This window comes from Rissa tridactyla, chromosome 1, assembly GCF_028500815.1.
Source record: "Rissa tridactyla isolate bRisTri1 chromosome 1, bRisTri1.patW.cur.20221130, whole genome shotgun sequence".
NCBI classification, from domain to species: domain Eukaryota; kingdom Metazoa; phylum Chordata; class Aves; order Charadriiformes; family Laridae; genus Rissa; species Rissa tridactyla.
In genome coordinates, this window is record NC_071466.1 from 100,899,798 (window position 1) to 100,917,515 (window position 17,718).

The 17,718-nt window shown below is 48.2% G+C and overlaps 1 protein-coding gene across 2 annotated transcripts in view; it reads right to left on the reverse strand.

The window, feature by feature from the left end:
* B3GALT5 (beta-1,3-galactosyltransferase 5) overlaps positions 1 to 14,981 on the reverse strand; it is a 31,377-nt gene extending 16,396 nt beyond the window's left edge. Inside the window, exon 1 of one of the 2 annotated variants that reach the window (XM_054188775.1) lies at positions 14,855 to 14,981. The gene's annotated coding sequence lies outside the window, so the exon portion shown is untranslated. The remainder of the gene's footprint in view (positions 1 to 14,854) is intronic. The other variant, XM_054188778.1, reaches the window with a different exon arrangement.
* Positions 14,982 to 17,718: the final 2,737 nt, after the last annotated feature.

Genomic DNA, 17,718 nt, shown 5'->3' on the forward strand with positions numbered 1-17,718 from the left:
TACCAATAAAACCTGCTTGTGTAGCAGCAAAATGGTGCCTACCCTCAGATTTACAGTATTATCATTCTACCGATGCAAAACCATACCTTGGGCAGACAGTGCAAGCGCTATTGGTAACCTAGGCACACCAGATACCTCACTACGCACGAAGCTTTATCTGTATGACAGCACCTCTGCTAGGGGGAAGGCGGGAACAGTGATCACTTCATTCTAACAAAATATGTAAAATTCTACAATAACATTGTCCTGGTCTGAGGTAAAACAGAACTAATTTGCTTTCACTAATTTTACTTTTCTGCTAAGCCTTTTCTAACTAACTGAACTCCCTGAAATTAACGGCATATTTTTCAGACAGTAGTGCGCTTCCAGAGCGATAAATCCTGATGTTTATAATTTACGCCAAGGAAAGGTACGCAGAGACGCTCCAGGTTGTACTTATTGCTATAACAACCAAGGTCAGCTCACTTTGTTAGTTGCCCCGTTGGAGGGTCAGAAGCGGAAAAGCATGTGGGGTCGCACCTGTGGGGAGGAGCAGACAGGACAGGTGACCCAAAACTCACTCTCGGGGTATTCCATCCCGTCTGCACCATGCTCAGTATAAAAGCTGAGGGATCAAAGGGTCAGTCTCTCTCTTCAATGGTCAGCATCAGAGGAGGACTCTGTCTGTTCATCTGCCTTCGATCCTGATCTATGTATTCCTGAATCCAGGTCCGAAATACAGTTCCCCTCCATTGCTGAGTCCAGCCTGGGATTTTCCCAGTGTCTGCTGGTGACACGATCATCATCCTGGGAACTTGCTACTGGTTTTGTGTATATTTAATTATTTTCTTTTGGGGTATTATTATATTTTCTTTTTATTATTAATATTTCATTGAAGTAGTTTAGTTTCTTTTAGACTCATAAGTCTCTTCCTCTCTCATCATTCTCTTCCCAAAGGGAGATGCTCTCCATTCTCTGAAGGGGAGAGAAGTAAAAGAGAGCATCTGCCATTCGTTTTAGTGGCCAGCCCGGCCCAAACAGCGACAAATGTGTACAAACAAGGCTTCAATACCTCCCAGCACCAGTAGCTATCAAAGTAAGTGGGTAGCTAGTGCTGTATGCCATTCCCCACAGCTGACTCCTGCACCAGTCAATGCTCCTGGGGCTGCATCTCACCCTACTTTAATCCTTCAGAGCACAGAGAGGTTTCTCCTGCTGACCTGCACCCACCCTGGGTCCCGTGTTTCCTCTTTTCCTTTCCCCTTCTTTTCCCCTTCCCTTTGAAACCTTACCTTGCCCTATCCTCTCTGTTGGGCTTAAATGAATCAGCAGGTGGGCTTTTAAGCTGTGTGCAGGTAAACTTATTAACATTTCTAAATCTAGGTATGCTTGTCTAACCGCTGCCTAAAGAGCAAAGGAAGCTGAATTTTTCTGTTTTCGCGTCCTGTTTCCACTCGCTTCTGCAGCACGGTGATGGGTACAGCTGCTGCTGGGTGCAGTCATGCGTGGTGGCACATGGAGAGGGTTGGGACAGGGACAGGGATGAGGTCAGGGAGGGAGAAGACTGTTTCCCTCCTTGGCAGGGCTGGGTTCAGTGCTATAGCAACAACAGCACTACCAGTCTACAGCACGCCAGTGAAAACAAGAAGTATTAAGGGCATTCTAAAGGAAGTTTACAGAGGGCAAGGCTCCCATTGAAAAAACTCATGCATACTGTTCATATGACTAAGTGTTATACTCATTCGGTGGCTTTGTAGTCTTTTGTACAGCAGATTGCGCCTGCTTGGTTCCGGTTGTAGCACGCTACATCCCAACAGGAAGCCACTCATGAAAAGGCTGGAGACCAAATACACACAAGACTCTTTAACAAAATAGTTTCGCGTTTGTAGGGAAAGATCTGAAGCTGCTTATAGCTGTTCACACCCTAACTTTGCATACATGAGTAAAGCTAATCAGTAAAAGGATATTAAAAAGTGGGTTAATGGAAATGCTTAAATATACTTATTGGGCTTTAAAAGTTTCTTTAACTGATCTTCACAAAGGATATGGAGTTCTTAATGTCAGTTTTGTTCGTGCATGCCTAATATCAGGTTCTACCCTTTATTTGTAAGAAAGCATGCTAGTAATACATGAAAAAAATTTTATTCAGAAATGAGAAGCAAAGTGTTCTGATTTCCTTTAACATACATCAGTAACGATTTTCTGCTAGCTAAGCCAAACTCTTACAGTCTAATTATTTCTGTATGTGACTATGAATAGGCCTTGCAAAGTATGAAGAAAAACTTCAGTGGGTCCAGGAGTGTCTCCACCTCCTGCTGAAGCTGTGAATTTATTTCTTAACCAATTACAGCACTGACTCAACGGAAGACCTTAGACGTGTGGAGTGTGACTTTTCATTTCATCCTGTACAAAAACTTCAATCTCTCCTCATCCTTTTGTCATTCTGGTCATTATTATTTCCACTGCTAATTACTAGTGGAGCCTGGAGCAATCCAATCTGCCGAGAAGAGCCGATGCTGCGCCTTACGGCGCGGTCTCCTGAGGATGGGAGCAGAAATGTGCTCATAGCATCTTCCTCAGTGAGTTGACGCTGCAGGCTGGGTGGATGCTGGCTGTGCCCGGTGCCATGCGGCCAGCTCTGGCTGTCACCCACCGTCCGGCTGGCACATGGCCCTGGGCACCATCCCACAGCTCTCACCAGCACTTGGTGGGGTTCGGCTGAACGGCAGTTTGCTTTTCAGAATGGAACCCCAGCTTGACTTAGGGCCTGTGAGCGACACAAAAACTTTGTGCTTCTACTGATAAGCTGCCTGAATAGCTAACCATTTGGACTGCAGGGGTGGTTTGCCTTATTTCTTGCTATGCTTTTGGTGTCCTGCCCAGGGGAGTCTGTCTCTCTGTCTCTCTGTCAGCAGACACAGATTGCTATCGAGCTGCCTTTTGAGTTTCTTATGAATAAGCTGGACAAAAATTTCCCTGCAGTTATCTTAAACTGCGAGTGAGTGAAGACAAGGCCCCCACATCTTCAGTGCCAGTGCAGCACAGGAGGCTGCCTGATGCTGACTGTGGCATGGTGGCTTTGGGAACCAGAGGTTTCCTCGCCGCTGCTGCGAGGACTCATTAGCCATAACCTCCATTAACACAGTGCTGCATTTGTCTCCTGTGCTTTTTCCATCACTCCCAGGTTTCTTCCTGAAGACCCTGAAGCCTTCTCTCCACCATGACCACTAGGTGAACCCCAGCTCCGCATGGCGCTCAGCCCTCTGTGCCCTCCAAGGATGGACCCAGCTCTGCCAGCCACAGCACTGTGGGGTTCGGCCACTGTTCCCTGCTGGCCTCACAGCTGGCCAGGGCTCAAAAGTTTCACCTACAAAGGTGACCTACATAGAGCTGCCGGCTCGCTCCTTGGTCCCCTCCTTGCTAGGCTGAGCGATCTGAGCTGATTACGTCCCTGTTTGCCGGGCTGTTTTGCAGGGTCTGGGCCCCGTTAACTCTTCCCATCACTTCCACATCCCTCCTTGAGCATGAGACCAGGGTCCGACAGAGTACCCTGGACAAAAAGGTACCACTGGTGCTCTCAAGTGCCACCGAACCTTCCCACATCCCTCCTGGTACAACATCTGGTAGCTGGGCTTCAAGCCATTTAGGCTTTAGCTAAGACACATGGCTTATTTCAGTGAATAGGGCAGGTTATGAAACGCTGGAGCCATCGGAAAGGTACAGCACAGCCTCCCCCTCCCTGCCTGTGCTGTTTCGGGTCTCTCCTGGACGGAGCCTTCAGCACATCTCTGTGAGGAGGAGTCTGGAGTGGCAAGGGCTGGACACTACCAGGCGTCACTACGTCTGCCCCAGGAACCAGTGGCTCCCCGAGCACCCCCCCCAAATGTCTTTTCTCACAGCAGGCACCGAGCACTGCCTTACGACCATGATGATAATCAAATCATATGCTCCAGGGCTTCGCCCTGCAGGAATAAGGAAAGCAGGGGGGTTGGCTACTGTCCACAGCACAATTAACTGGAAGTAAGCAGAGGCTTTTCATTCGTTTGTGTCTCTTTTCCTTGTCCTCCCTTTTCAAGAAACAAAAAAAAAAAAAAAAAAGAAAAACCCTCACAATTGGGTGCAGAACCCTGAGCCACAACAGCCGCAAAGCCATAAAGTGTGTGCCCGCTCGTATGCCCTCATTTCCCTTCAGGAAGGGGTTTCTGCCCCCAACCCCACGGCCTGACCTGGGGGCAGGGAACGGATGGGGCAGACACAAAAGATTTGCTTTTGTCCTGCACCATGGGTTATGTCTTGGCCACCTGACCTTCTGCGTGCCCATCACCTGCCTTCTGGCCCCATCTGCAGTGGTCCCATCCCGAGCAGCTCATTATTCCCCCCTTGCACAAGAAACCAAACAACAGCTTGCAGGGCACATCCACTCTATGGAGCCTTGCAAAAAGGCATGCACACAGGCTGGATGCTTAATGTCAACCTTTCTTCTCCCTGCGTGGCACCGTGTTATCTTCCACCTGTAGTAGCGAGGCAGTCATGGAAAGCCGAGGAGATGGACAGGAGTCACCATGGAGCTGTGTGAGTCCAAAGGAGGGAACCTGGCTGTTGGGATGCTCGTTGTAGGCTCAGCGCGGGGCAGCTGGTGCCTGGAAGCCCTCGTTGGATGAAAAGCATCTACAGTCTCCCCGTGGGGACGTGCTATGGATGAGGTGAGCGATGGCACAGATCACATCTCCTTCCCTCCTGAAGGAACGGCACCACCCAGACAAGGATGCAGTCCCTGGGAAATAACGGTTGAAAACCATGTTTAACATAACTCCCACTCCTCCCCTTCCAGCCTTATCTGCCTGCAAATATTTTCCCAGCATCTGAGTGTCGTTATCTGGTACGTAGCTTGAGATGAAGGTTTTGATGGAGCTTGACTGGAGTGCCAGAAAACTGCTCACTCAGTTATGGCTCTGACAAATGGATCCCTCTGAGCTGCTGAGTTTAATGTGTTGGTTTTTTTATTTATTATCAGTATGTTCCTGTTCTGGGCCGGTGAGAGAGCAAATGCCAAGGGGAAGGTATCCAAATAGTGTATTTTTGATCTGGCTCAAAACAAGGGCTGTTAACAGGAAAGTTGCAGGTCATTTGGGTTAAAACCACACCAAAGCTTCCAAATTCAAAAAACAAAGTACTATCTTCTCCTTATTTTGTCTCTTTGCTGCATTTAAAAGAAACACCAGTATTTGTCAGAGGGAAAATAGTTCCCAAAATAATTCCAGCACATTTCTAGAAAGCTCGCAGGATGCTTTTCACCAGAGCACCAGCAAAGGAGAGAGCCAGAACAACCGACCTGAATTTACCAGCGAGCGCTCAGCCGGGGTGCCACCTCTGCACGGCTAGTGAGGACCAGGGCAAGGGATGGTGACATGCCACCCTGCGTGGCAGCACGTGTCCGCAGCAGAGCTGCACCCCACCTCAGCAGGGCTCGGGCTGGCAGACGCACCATGAGGAGGAACGGGAGGTCCTGCTTGCAAACACAGCTGTTGGCAACAGCCTGGGAGGCGAGATGAGCCCGCGATCTCCTGGGCAATTGCCAACTCTACCCTGCCCGTGTCCTGATGAGTCCCGTAAAGAGCCCAGCAAAGGCACATAATGTTGTCCATCACGTTAAAATTTCACTGAGACATGAGGCGTGTTGTTAAATGCTCACCCTGATGGATGAAGCGGGGCTTTTGCCTTAGCAGACAGGTTTGACTCAAGCCTGGGGTTGCTCGTTGCCGCTATGAGGGACGGCCTGATTCCACCAGCCCTCGTGAGGCCACACCTGCCAGCAGAACTGCACCAACGCCACAGAAACTAAAATCAGGCCCAGTTTAAATCTTCAGACTTTTCACCCGGTGCTGAAGGCAGCAGAGCTGCATCAGCACAAGCGCATCATGGCTGATACGGGCTGTGGCTCTAGCCCGTACCCATGATTTCTAAAGAAGCACTTGGGGCACTACAACACCAGCAGGAACGGCTCCTACACCATTTTTTCCTGGAGCAGAAGGCTCCAAATCCCGCTGAACACAACAAGCCAATCTGCTGTCGGGCATGGCATTGGTATAAAATGGGACGCAAGGGAAATCTCACGCAATATTACTTTCAAAGAGGTTGAAAATTCAAAAAAACTTCTCAACAGAAATTAAATAATTTTTTACTTCATTCCTCTCTGCAATGTTTCCTCTTGGTTTCAAGATGAATTCCAAGGGGCAAAATACGTTTTTCACAAAAGGAAAAAAGGCTGGTCAGTGAACATTTATTTCGTTAAAAACCTGTAACTGATATATAATGCTTTGCCGTGTCAGCATCTGAAATAAAATGATAACAACTTTACCTTTTTTTTCTCAGGGAAACGTGGTTTATCAGTACAGTCCTCCATCCACCTGCCTGCAACCCTGCTCTACTCCACTACTTTCTGTTACCTAAGAGTATTATTTGCAATGATTTAGTAAATTGAGCAAAACCGCTGGTTCCACAAGTATTTATCAATGCCTTTTAAATATTTATACTTTAAAAAATGTACAGGTTTTTTTTCTGTGTTGGGTTTTTAGGTTGTTTTTTTTTTTTAAGGTGAGTGACAGTGAATATTGGTAGCCAGATGTCCATCTTCCCGTGATCTCCCAGGTACCTAATTCACACTTGACATTTCCTACATGGACAGCTTCCAACTTTTTTTTTTTTTTCTTTGTTGCTTGAGGGCTTGTCCAACACACGAAGCAGGGAAATCGTGGATGAGGACCCAGCCTGCGGAGCAGGGGGTGTGACTCCCTGCTCCCGGCCAGTGGGAGGCAGCTCCCCGGGGACCACCGGGAGCTCCAGTACTGAAGACCCCCATCCCAACGGGTGCCTTCGGTCTGTCCTTCACCTGCCACTAAAACATTCCTTTCTCCGAAGACATGCCCAGTTGGGGTGGGGATTTCCCTTATTTTTGTATGGTGGGCTGGCACTCACAGCACTTGCTCTTAATAAGAGGCACCCTCAGAGTATTTAAGAGTCACTAAATAGAATAAGTAGCTGCTGGGACAGGAAGCAGACCCTGCCGAGCTGAAAAGCCCTGATCTTTGTCCTCTGTCCTCTCGGCTGCCCGATGGCAGCCACGGAGCTCGGGCCTCTTCGCAGCCGGGGATGTCACGACTTGCGTGTTTAGCTTTAGCCCTCTTCCACTCTGCCCCATGAAAGACGAGCCTGAAGATGTGGACATCGTGGGAGTGTACACATGTCCAGCTGAGTATTTATATATTTATTTCTGATTGCTTGCTTGCCAGGTGACTTTTTATGAATGGCATTCTTTTAGTCACAAAAAAAAATTGCAGATATTTTCAACTTGCTTTTCTTATATGCATTTTGTCTTATCTCTAGTTTATATTCCCCTTCTCAACATTCCTTTCTCCAATAGAACGAAACCCTGATCTGCCCCGGATCAGGAAGTGTTGCATGTACCCAGACGCGGGGGTGTCAGCACCCCCCAGGAGCTCCTCTTTTGCATGAGTCAGGCCAGGAAAACTGGCTGCCCACAAGTTCAAAGCTTATTAATCTTTCATACAGTGCAGTAAAACATAGAAGAGCAATAAATGTACCTGTCCTTGTTTCCTCTTGCCCATTAAATCAACTCCCTGCTTTTCGGGATTCAGGAAATGGAATTGTAATTAAGAAAGGAAAAATTATTTCTGTCTGGAAGAAGTCCTCACGCTAACCACAGCAAAACACACCCCACAGCATTTTACGGAGAAAATTAACGTTGTCCAGTTGGTTCTGCCGCAGCTCCACAAAGGGCTGCTCAGCCCAAAGAGGGCATTCTCCCGCGCGCAGCCGCCGAGGGCACAGATCCCTTCTGCCAGTACGATTTAAAAGTCTCAGCATAATTAAGGATGCCAAACTCAAGTTTTCCTCTTCTGGTCCCCGGGATCAAATATTTGCCAGCCCTAGTGTTGCCACCAGCCTCCAGCACCCACTCGCGCACAGAAAAGCCGCAGAACCACAGCCGAACCCACACACGTGCCGGGATAACCCACAGCCTCGCTGCCTCCACGCCCCGGGGTCTGCCCAGTTGCCCCGGTTTGAGGTAGAACAGAACGAAAGCGCGACAGCAGTCCTCACAGAGAAATTAAAAACTAATAAAACGCAACAAAAACGTATGGCAGAGTAACAGTACGTGGTGGATGCCCAATAGAAATGGGTACCTCTGAATGAGCAGTATCGGACTGATTTCGCAAGACAAGGCAGCGTCTTGCGAAAACGAACCGTCACGAGCCCCCAGCTCCATCCTGCAAAAGGTATTTTAACCAAACAAAGGGGACAAGTCACTGTCAAAGCGTGAAGCCACCTCTCCGGTAAGTCATCTCTTAATGTCGCATTGCACCACTATTCCCAAGGCTGCTTCCTTCCACGCACACATCTGCAACAGTGCCTAATTGCAACAGGTGATGAACGAGCCGGCTTCCTTCCCGTTACACCCCATGACCCCTCACTGGGTAAACTATAGACAAATAAGCACAAAACCTTGGTTTATAGCAGTCACCGTTGACTTCTTGCTAGCAAGCAGAAGAGGGCTTTACACTCGCAGAGGCTCTCGCTGTTTCAGTGCAGGAGACTGAGAAAGGGACGTGGCAGCTCTTGCCCCTGGAGATGCTTCTCCCCCTTCCAGGGCAGGACCTGCTGCCCAGGTGCCACCCCACTGGGTGGTAGCACCAAGCCAGGAAGAAGCACTTGCTGCGTTTCTGCTGCAAGTTGGCTTCGCATCTAATTTGGAAATGAAAAATACAGCCTGACAGGCCACCCTTTAGAAGTCTCTGACCTTCACCCGTGGCATGTCGCTAAGCCCTGCTGCCGGCTTTTGGGACTGGGACGCACCCCGCGGGTGACCGTTGGGTGGGCCTGTCTGTAACCCAAAGAGGCTTTGTCACCCCCCGGGGGATTATCTCGGTGCACATTTCTGAGTCCTGCTTGCTGACGCCGACGGGGATCAAGTGTCCGCCAGGGTCTCGTGATGTTTGAATAGTAGCGGACAGGACTCCAACATGAACCCTTAAGATACCATGCACCAAAATTCCTGTGTTTGTAGCATGTGTCACTTGAGAAAAGATGTTGATGCTGACATTAGGAATAGTAACAGTCAGGCAAAGGTCACTAGAGGTTAAAAATGTCCTGCTAAGAACAGGAGCGCAGAACACTTTGCTAAGCATATATAGCACCGGTTGAATTCACTCTCTTCAGCTACCTCTTAGGTAGTCCAGGCATCCCTAGGTACCAGAATTCCACCAGTGAAATCCCGGTTGCTAACAGCAGCCAGTTTCTTTGCAAAGTCCTGCAAAGTCTCAGCTGTGTCACCACAGGGAAGAGCCACACAGGCGCGTGAAGGGCACCTGTCCTTCCCTGGCTCACCAGCTGCTTCCCCCCTTCAGGTGAGAGACGTTTCCAGATCCTGAAAGTATTCCTGCTGTGATCCCATTTCTCAGTGTGCCGGGCAGCCTGTCCTGTACGTTCAGGATATGCTGTTGTACAGTCAGAATTTCTCCTTGTTTCATTTTTCATGCAGTTTCTCATGATATATAACGTACGATGTGCAGCGTGCATCTGCTGAAGAGATTATTTCACCTTCCTCCGGAGTAAGTTTCTTCTCCAGATTTACATTATCTCTATTCCTGAGCACAAAACAACTTTCAATAGCCATCATTTTGGGGTATTCCAAATTTGAAAATTTTGAAATTTTGCTGGACTACATCAACCAAGGTCCTGTGGCCTCCTCTCATAAACTGGACAGGGCAAGACCTTGACACCTGAGACAGATAGATAGCTTTTCCCCAATCTCTCAGTGTGAATTTAGCCTTTTTGATTAGAGGTTCAAACATTACACAGTAGCTGCCTCAAAGGAGGTGCCACTGCAGTCCTTTGCAACGTTATTCGGTATTCCCTTCGCTTCTGAAAATAGCTCCTTAGTGCATCTACTTGTCACATTTCTCTTTGCCACCGCTGCATCACATTACAGCTCCCCGTGGCTTGGAGACGAACCTGTGCACAGAAACCTTTCTCCTCCTGTGCCAATCCCGGGAGGACAGGCTCCCAGCTTGCAGCAGACATTCTTATTTGCCTCCAAAGCACATGGTGCTGGTACTCCGTACCGCCAAATTTTATCTCGCTTCTGTACTTTGGGGTCTTTCACTTCTTTCTGTGCCACTGTCCTACTGGCAATGCTCCCCAGCCCCCCACCAGTGCCCAACTTCACCAGCACACGCACCCTGTGCTGGAGCCATTGGTTAAACACGGTGCCCAGGACCCATCCTTGGAGGTCTTCGCTACCTTGGGCACATCCCTGTCAGCCCACGGGTGTCTGTCCTTCCCCTCCTTCCCCACCGCCTCCTCCTCTCGCCGTGCTGGGCGTCAAGGTGGAGGTGCCCTCACCACCTCCAGCCACAGCTGGGAGATACATCACCCACCCCACCACAGATGGCATGGCTGGGTGACTCCCCATCCAGATTTTGGCCACTCAGGCCCCCAAGGTCCTGCCAGACCCCCTTCCTCCAGCTCCTGCGTCTGTCCACGATGGGCCACACCAGCAGCTGCTCTGAAACCAGCCCGAGGCTGGCCAGAAGCTGAGTATAATTTTCTTTTATTGCCTCTAGCTCGCATCAAAATCTGATTAGGAGCACATGGACGCCGGTATCAGACCCATTTAAGTTGAATGCAGCCAATATTAATGCAGCATGCCACATCATTAAAATACAGCAATGCTTTAATCCTTATGGAAAAGTACTGGAGGACATAGAAAGCCAAAACGCCTCTAAAAACTCCATGCTCCATTGTTGACTGCTGGGAATGGCTCACATGCAATGACCAAAAGATGTTCCCTGGATTTTCGCCCCCATTTTCTCTCTCATTTTTCCTGCTTTTCCTTCCCTCCACCCCAGACGAGGTGAGAAACATCACTGAGTTAGTGCCAAGCTTTCCCACCCGAGATGCTGCTGCTGAGTTAGCTATAGGGACTGCAGGAGCACCCTTTTTTGGGGGGAGCCCAGGAGAAGCAGCCATCAGCAGCCTGGCCCTTTCCAGCTGCCACCCCGCGGGGCTGCTGCGGCGGGGATTATGGACTAGGGTTTGGAACAAGATGATCTTTAAGGTCCCTTTCAACCCAAACCGTTCTATGATTCTATGATTATTGTCTCCCCAGCAAGAGGGATGCCGAAAGAAGATGCATCTGCTTTATTTATTTCTTTGGAGCTTATTGTGAAGGCAATTTACTTCCATTAAAATAAAAAGAAAGAAAGAAAAATCCCCACGGTGGGGCGGGGGGGGAGGGGAAACACAGGCTGGGCAGCAAGAAAAAAGGCGGCTCGTGTGCTTTGTGCTGCCCAGCAAACCCTGGGACTGCTAACTTTATCAGGGTAATGCAATTTTGAAGGCTAAAGCCGGCGATAGCAGGCGTCACCACTGCTCAGCAGCTGCTCTGGCTCTGAGCTTCGCCAGCCGCCTCTGCTCTGCCCCACCAGGGGCTGGGGGGGGTGCTGGGGGGTGGATTTAGTCGCACACTCACACACAAATGTTCCTCTGGCACAGTAAGCCACTAATTAAGAAAAACTATTTAAACTCTCTTCTAGCCTTTACTGGTCAAACTTCGTAAAGCTTGAAGGTCAAAAAAAAAAAAAAAAAAGAAGAAGAAAAAAATTCCCAGAAAGCTGGAAATTGGAACTGACAGAAAAATGGCCTCCATCCAGCATCCCGTCCTTAAAGTCAGGGGAGCAGAAGCCGCCGTGCTTTGCTACCAGCTCTGCAGCCATCGCTCCGCGTGGGCCACCAGCTGAGATTGCTCTGCCTGCTCTCACCCCCACCTCTATCCGCTCCCACCCCCAATGTGTCCCCGCACCTATCTTGAAGTCACCTCCTGTGCTCACCGGGACTCCCCTGCCACAGCTGCAGGACAGGCAGCACGTGATGGCAGCAGGAGAGATGAAGTCCTCCCAGCCCAAAGAGGAGAATGGCTCTCGAGTGCCCAGCTTGGGCCACCACCAACTCAGCTTAAACTACCGAGCGTTGCCGTCCAGAGCTGCTTGCAGCAGCGACAGGATAGTTTTTATCCTAACTCTGGAAGCAGCGTGCTTACCAGCTGCCAGCACGTCGTGTCCGCGATGGGAGGATGGTTTCCTCGGGCCACCCTCCAGCTGTGGGTACCTCCCAGCCGTCTGACGGGACCGAGGAGGTTGACCCTCCCCAGGGGTCCCTCTCTGCTGCGCCAAGGTGGGGACAGCAGAAGTGGGGGGTGCATGGGGACTTCCTCCATCTCGTCAGCTGGGCTCTGAGCTAGTGACTCGGGAGAGGGGAAAACACCCACAGCAGCACGCAGCTACGGGGCTTCTGCACGGGGTGTACCCCGGAGTGAGGTGGGTTGACGACAGGTTTCTCTTCAGTCTTTGATCTGCTGAGCCTCACGAGATGCTTTTCCACTCCTATCAGCAAAATCACAGCTAGCTAACAGGAAGGAACTCCGTGTGACATCCTTTCCTACATACATAAAAAAGTAGCTTCTGCAATTTCAGAAATACGTTCTAAACTTTTTCAGTGATGTAGGAAACCCAGATGAGTTCTGTTCAGCTTCAAAATGTACTGCTTAGTCAAGATGTAAGCCATATGAATCTGACTAGATTCAAACAACTATAAACAGATGCGTATTTTGGAGGACAGCTTGTGACATAGGTGTGTGTAGATACATGCTTGTTAAACTATGAGAGAATGGAGACACTGCCACACTTGGTATTTTCTAAGAGGAATCCCCAAAGAGCCTTTTTGCAGGTTCAATTCTGATCTAGGCCAGTGAGCAACAAAGAGAGAAAGGTGACCATTTCTTTCAGCCATTTCTTCTGCAGGCTGCTTAATAGAAGAGTTAGGTGAGAAAGCAGTGAAGATATAATGTAAAGGAGAAGGTGGTTTTGATAGTTGTCAAATATCAATACTATGGAAAAAAAAGTACAAATTAACATTTTTCATGTGGAATGGACAACTCAGAAGCAAAAAACCTTATCAAAGGAAGATGCAGTTATATTTTCATCTTTTGATCAGTGCATTGATTCTTCAATTTTATTCCCTTAAATATTCTACAAGTATTTTCTCACTTTCATAAGGAAAGTAAGGTGCAAGGAAGTTAACTGACTAGTCTGCGGTCAAAAATGGCTTTGGACAAGCTGGTATCAAAACTCAGCTTCTCTTAAACCTGGTGACAACTTTATTCCTCACAAATCAAACATCCTGAAAGAGAAAGGTATTGTTCCTTAAAGAAATTGTGATCAGTGTAAAGCAGTTCCAGGTGTTCTCAGAGGTTCAACCTTCATCACTCTGAGATAAGGATAGTTCTTTATCCCTGGAGGTATTCAAAAGACATGTAAATGTGGCGCTTCAGAACATGGTTTAGTGGTGGAATTGGCAGTGTTAGCTTTATGGTTGGACTCAATGAGTTTATGGTTTATGGTTGGGTCTTTTCCAACCTGAATGACTGAAAACATTCAGTGACAGAAAGTCATGGCCACATGCAAAACCATGGTTGGTATGGTCTGAAGCAGGGGAATGCACAGCAGGTACTTCCATGTCTAATTTGGACTCTAGTGCCCTTGATTTGTGATATTAAGCATGTCATCCCACCTCTGTACCTTATTTCCCCATGAGCAAAAGGGAGACAGTAACTCATTAAGAATGAGTCCCGGCTGGGAATTGTTGTTCCCTCTGTTTGCTTTATGCACGGCAATGACTTTGCAACTGGAGGAACGGCAAGCATTCTTCACGATATTTGACATCAAATCCCAAACTTCCAGCCTGCCTTCTGAAGAAATTACTATCTTGCATTTTCAGCTTCCCCGATTGCTTGTCAAGCGTATTTCCTACCTTCTGAAGTTGTCGAAGGATGCAGATAAACAGTCTTATCTCCTTTAACACTGATATTCTTGCAGTAAACAGCAAGTATTATTATTATTTGGAAGGCAGGTGAACAGATGTGGTTCTGGAAAGGTGGCCAGAAACACTGACTGGGGGCTAGTGCCGTACTGACAAAACTACTGAACAGTTTAATTTCTCTTCAATTAATTTCCCTTAGAGTTCTCTTCGAAGAAAACCTCTTACAAAATTTGTTGGCTCAAAAGTGCTCTCATGCAAGAGACAGCACGGCCCAGGTTGCCTTCAGGACCTGTTATTCAAAACCCTGTATTACTAGCAACAGAATGAAGCTCCTAAAACTTATTTTCCTAGAAAACAAACCATCGACTACCCCTGTCTACTTAGTTGCTTTGCGGTGATGCTTGTAGTCACTTCTTTTACACTTCAGCAGTCTGATAAACTTGACAATTGTTTTAAAGTGCAAACAGCCACCACCCTCTGACATACATGGATATGTAGGAAGCATAGCTTGAAGCCTTTCTAATTTTAGCTTGTTTTGGTATACGAGAAGTTTCTGGCATCAATCATCCAAGGAAAATACCCTACATACCATAGTGTCCCAAAAAGCAGTGTCCTGTTGTGTTTAACTGGGGGGCATCCCAGTTTGTGTTTAACTGGGGGATTTTGCATCCACGGTTTCCCGAAGCACGTGAAACACCAGGTACGGAGTGTGCCCTGTCAACCACCTGCAGTTGCTTTCTCGCAGTAAAATATAAATGATATAAAAATGCAGACGGTATGTTTTCAAATGCATTTTAGTCAATAGCTCACATCTTTGTGCCACAAATTTTTCATTCAGCTGTAGTTAGAAAAGACTTAATTCTTTGCCTGGTCGCACTAAATTACCGCAGAAAGTATTAAGCTTATGTAAGCAGAATTAGCGTTACAGCTAAAATCACCGAGCAGCAGTCAGCTTTCGGTTTATCCTTTGCATACTCACAACCTCCTTTCCGTCCGGCAGCCAACGACGATCAGCACGGGACAGAGAGCGTTATCCCACAGAAGGCACCACAGAGCTGTGCTGCGAGTACCACCCTCCGATGTCCCCTTTGCTCCCTCACCACACGCTGAGCCTAACCTCAGCCACAGGCTGAGGACCAAGGCAGTACGTCACTCCCGTACGGGAGGCTTAGCATTCCTCACGTTCCCTGACGGGCTTTCCAGATTAGACCCTCTCGAGAAGCTGGTTGCCATATTTCTGCCTTAACGAGCAATGCTTGATTATGCAAAGTGTGGTGGTTTTCTTCCAAAGCCTGTGGCTCTGCCTGATGGACCGAGTACACCCAGGCTCTTTGCTCTGCCCATCAGTGGGTGGAAAAGTGTAGCCCGTGGTTCACCAGCCGTGCAAAGCTCAGGCAGCCCAGGGACACGCCAAGGCTGCCAGGAACTCGCTGGCTGTTGCACAACATGCACTCACTGCCTTGGATTTACCACATTTCCAGAGAGAGATTTCTGTTTTCATTTTCTTTACCAAACCCCCAGAAGTCCAGCCTTTTGCTCAAAACTACTGCAGCAACGACTGGCACCCCAATTCGGCTACCGGCGAGATGGGGTACATTTTCCCCAGGAAGAGTAATCACCTCCGGGAACATAAGAAAAGGTCAGATCAGTGGCTCACTGTCACGGTTTCAGCTGGGACGGAGTTGACTTTCTTGATAGCAGCTGGTATAGTGCTATGTTTTGGATTTGGGATGAGAATAATGTTTTTAGTTGTTGCTGAGCAGTCCAGGCCTTTTCTGCTCCTCACACCGCCCCCCAGCAAGCAGGCTGGGAGGGCACAAAAAGTGTGGAGGGGACACAGTTGGGACAGCTGACCCCAGCTGACCAAAGGGATATTCCATACCATGTGACGTGATGCTCAGTACATAGAGCTGAGGGAAGAAGAAGGAAGGGGGACACATTCGCAGTGATGGCGTTTGTCTTCCCAAGTAACCATTACGCGTGATGGAGCCCTGCTTTCCTGGAGGCGGCTGAACACCTGCCCGTCGATAGGAAGCAGGGAATGAATTCCTTGTTTTATTTTGCTTGTGTGCGCAGCTTTTGCTCTACCTATTAAACTGCCATTATCTCAACCCACAAGTTTTCCTTATTTTTTCTGATTCTTCTCCCCATCCCACTGGCGAAGGGGAGAAGTGAGCGAGCGGCTGCGTGGTCCTAGCTGCCAGATGGGGTTAAACCACGACACTCAGCTAACCTGGTACTCAGTCTTTGAAAATGGAAATGGGCAATGCTATTTAGGCACAATGAGTCCACTGTATTCAATTTCTTCTGCCCTCGGTCCCCAGCATCCACGATTCATCGGATTAGGGATATTGGTGGACACATCCCAGGCTGCAGTATCCACTTATGAGCCTCCTGTTCCTGCCATTGCCCAATACCTTCTTGGGTCTGTTGACATTGTCAGACTCCATAACATCCCGTGACAACAAATTCCAGAAGTTCCCAACTCACTGCATGAAAAAGTACTCTCTTTTAAGCTGATCTACTAATTTCATTGTGTATATGAACTGTGTATACTAATTTTCATTATAGCATTGCAGGATCTTTTGACTAACAGTTCTGCATTCATCTTATTCACCGCCTTTATAATTTTTGTAAATGCCTTGGCTTCCTCTGCAAATTGAAGAGTCTTTTCAGTCTCCTCATGGAGCAGCTGTTGCATCCTCTCTAATTTTTGTGTTTTCTCTGTACCTCTTCTCACACTGCTACGTCTTCCCTGAAAGGCAGAGACCAGGCTGTACAAAGTGCTCAAGGTGTCGCCCCACCAAGGCCTTATATATGGCAGCAAAGTCATGCCGTCCTCCTGACAGTGCCCAGCATTTTCCTGGGTCCTGGCAGCTGCAGCACGTTGAGCTGATGATTATGGTGAGCTGTGAGAACTCCGAGGTCTTTCCCTCAGCTGGAGCTGCCGGCTCTGGACTCAGGATCACCTACGAGTGTAAGAGGAGCGCAGACAGGGAGCGCTGCTTCCCCACCCACCCCCTCCCAACAACTGCAACTTTTGATGTATCCTGAACACAAAAATGAACCCACTCGGGATATTCAGGAAACCTCCACAAATTTTTCGTCCATTTCATTTGTTCAGTCACTGTTCAAGCACTTGCAGTATAGGAGATCTCAGCTTGAAAACCAGCCTCTTCTTGATCAGAGATAAAACAAACTCAGGGTTCCTTTGGAGATTGTTTTTAAGCTTTGGGCTGCTTTGGCAATAAGCATTTCTCATCCCCTCCCTTCCTCTGTAAGCAGTTTTTATAAATCTCATAAAACGTAATTGGACAAGGGACCGAAATCCATGATCCCTCCTCCACAGTGAACTTCTAACCAACAGTTACAGCGTGAACATGGATCAATTTTCATTGCCTCCCTGGCCCCGTGAATAGAGATGAACCCAAGAAGACTGACAGGGCTTCAGTAGAAGGGACTGGGACATCTCTTTCCTTCAATGAAGACTGTGTATCCTTGTGGTTGGGGTCTTACACACAACACCAGAAACATCAGTGGGAACATAAGGCAAGGTGGAATCATAGACTCGCCTAGGTTGGAAGGGATCTTTCATATCATCTAGTCCAACCGTCAACCTAACTCTGACAGAAACCATCACTATACCCTATCTCTAAACACTATGTCTACCCGTCTTTTAAATACCTCCAGGGATGGTGCCTCAACCACTTCCCTGGGCAGCCAAGAAGAAGGGAGGAACTTTGCATCGCCTACAACCGTTAACAATGGAGAAAATGTAACTGTACAGATCTTAGCACAGCTTGCTAGGGTTAAGTTAACACTTTTGCAGACAAAGAACAGATA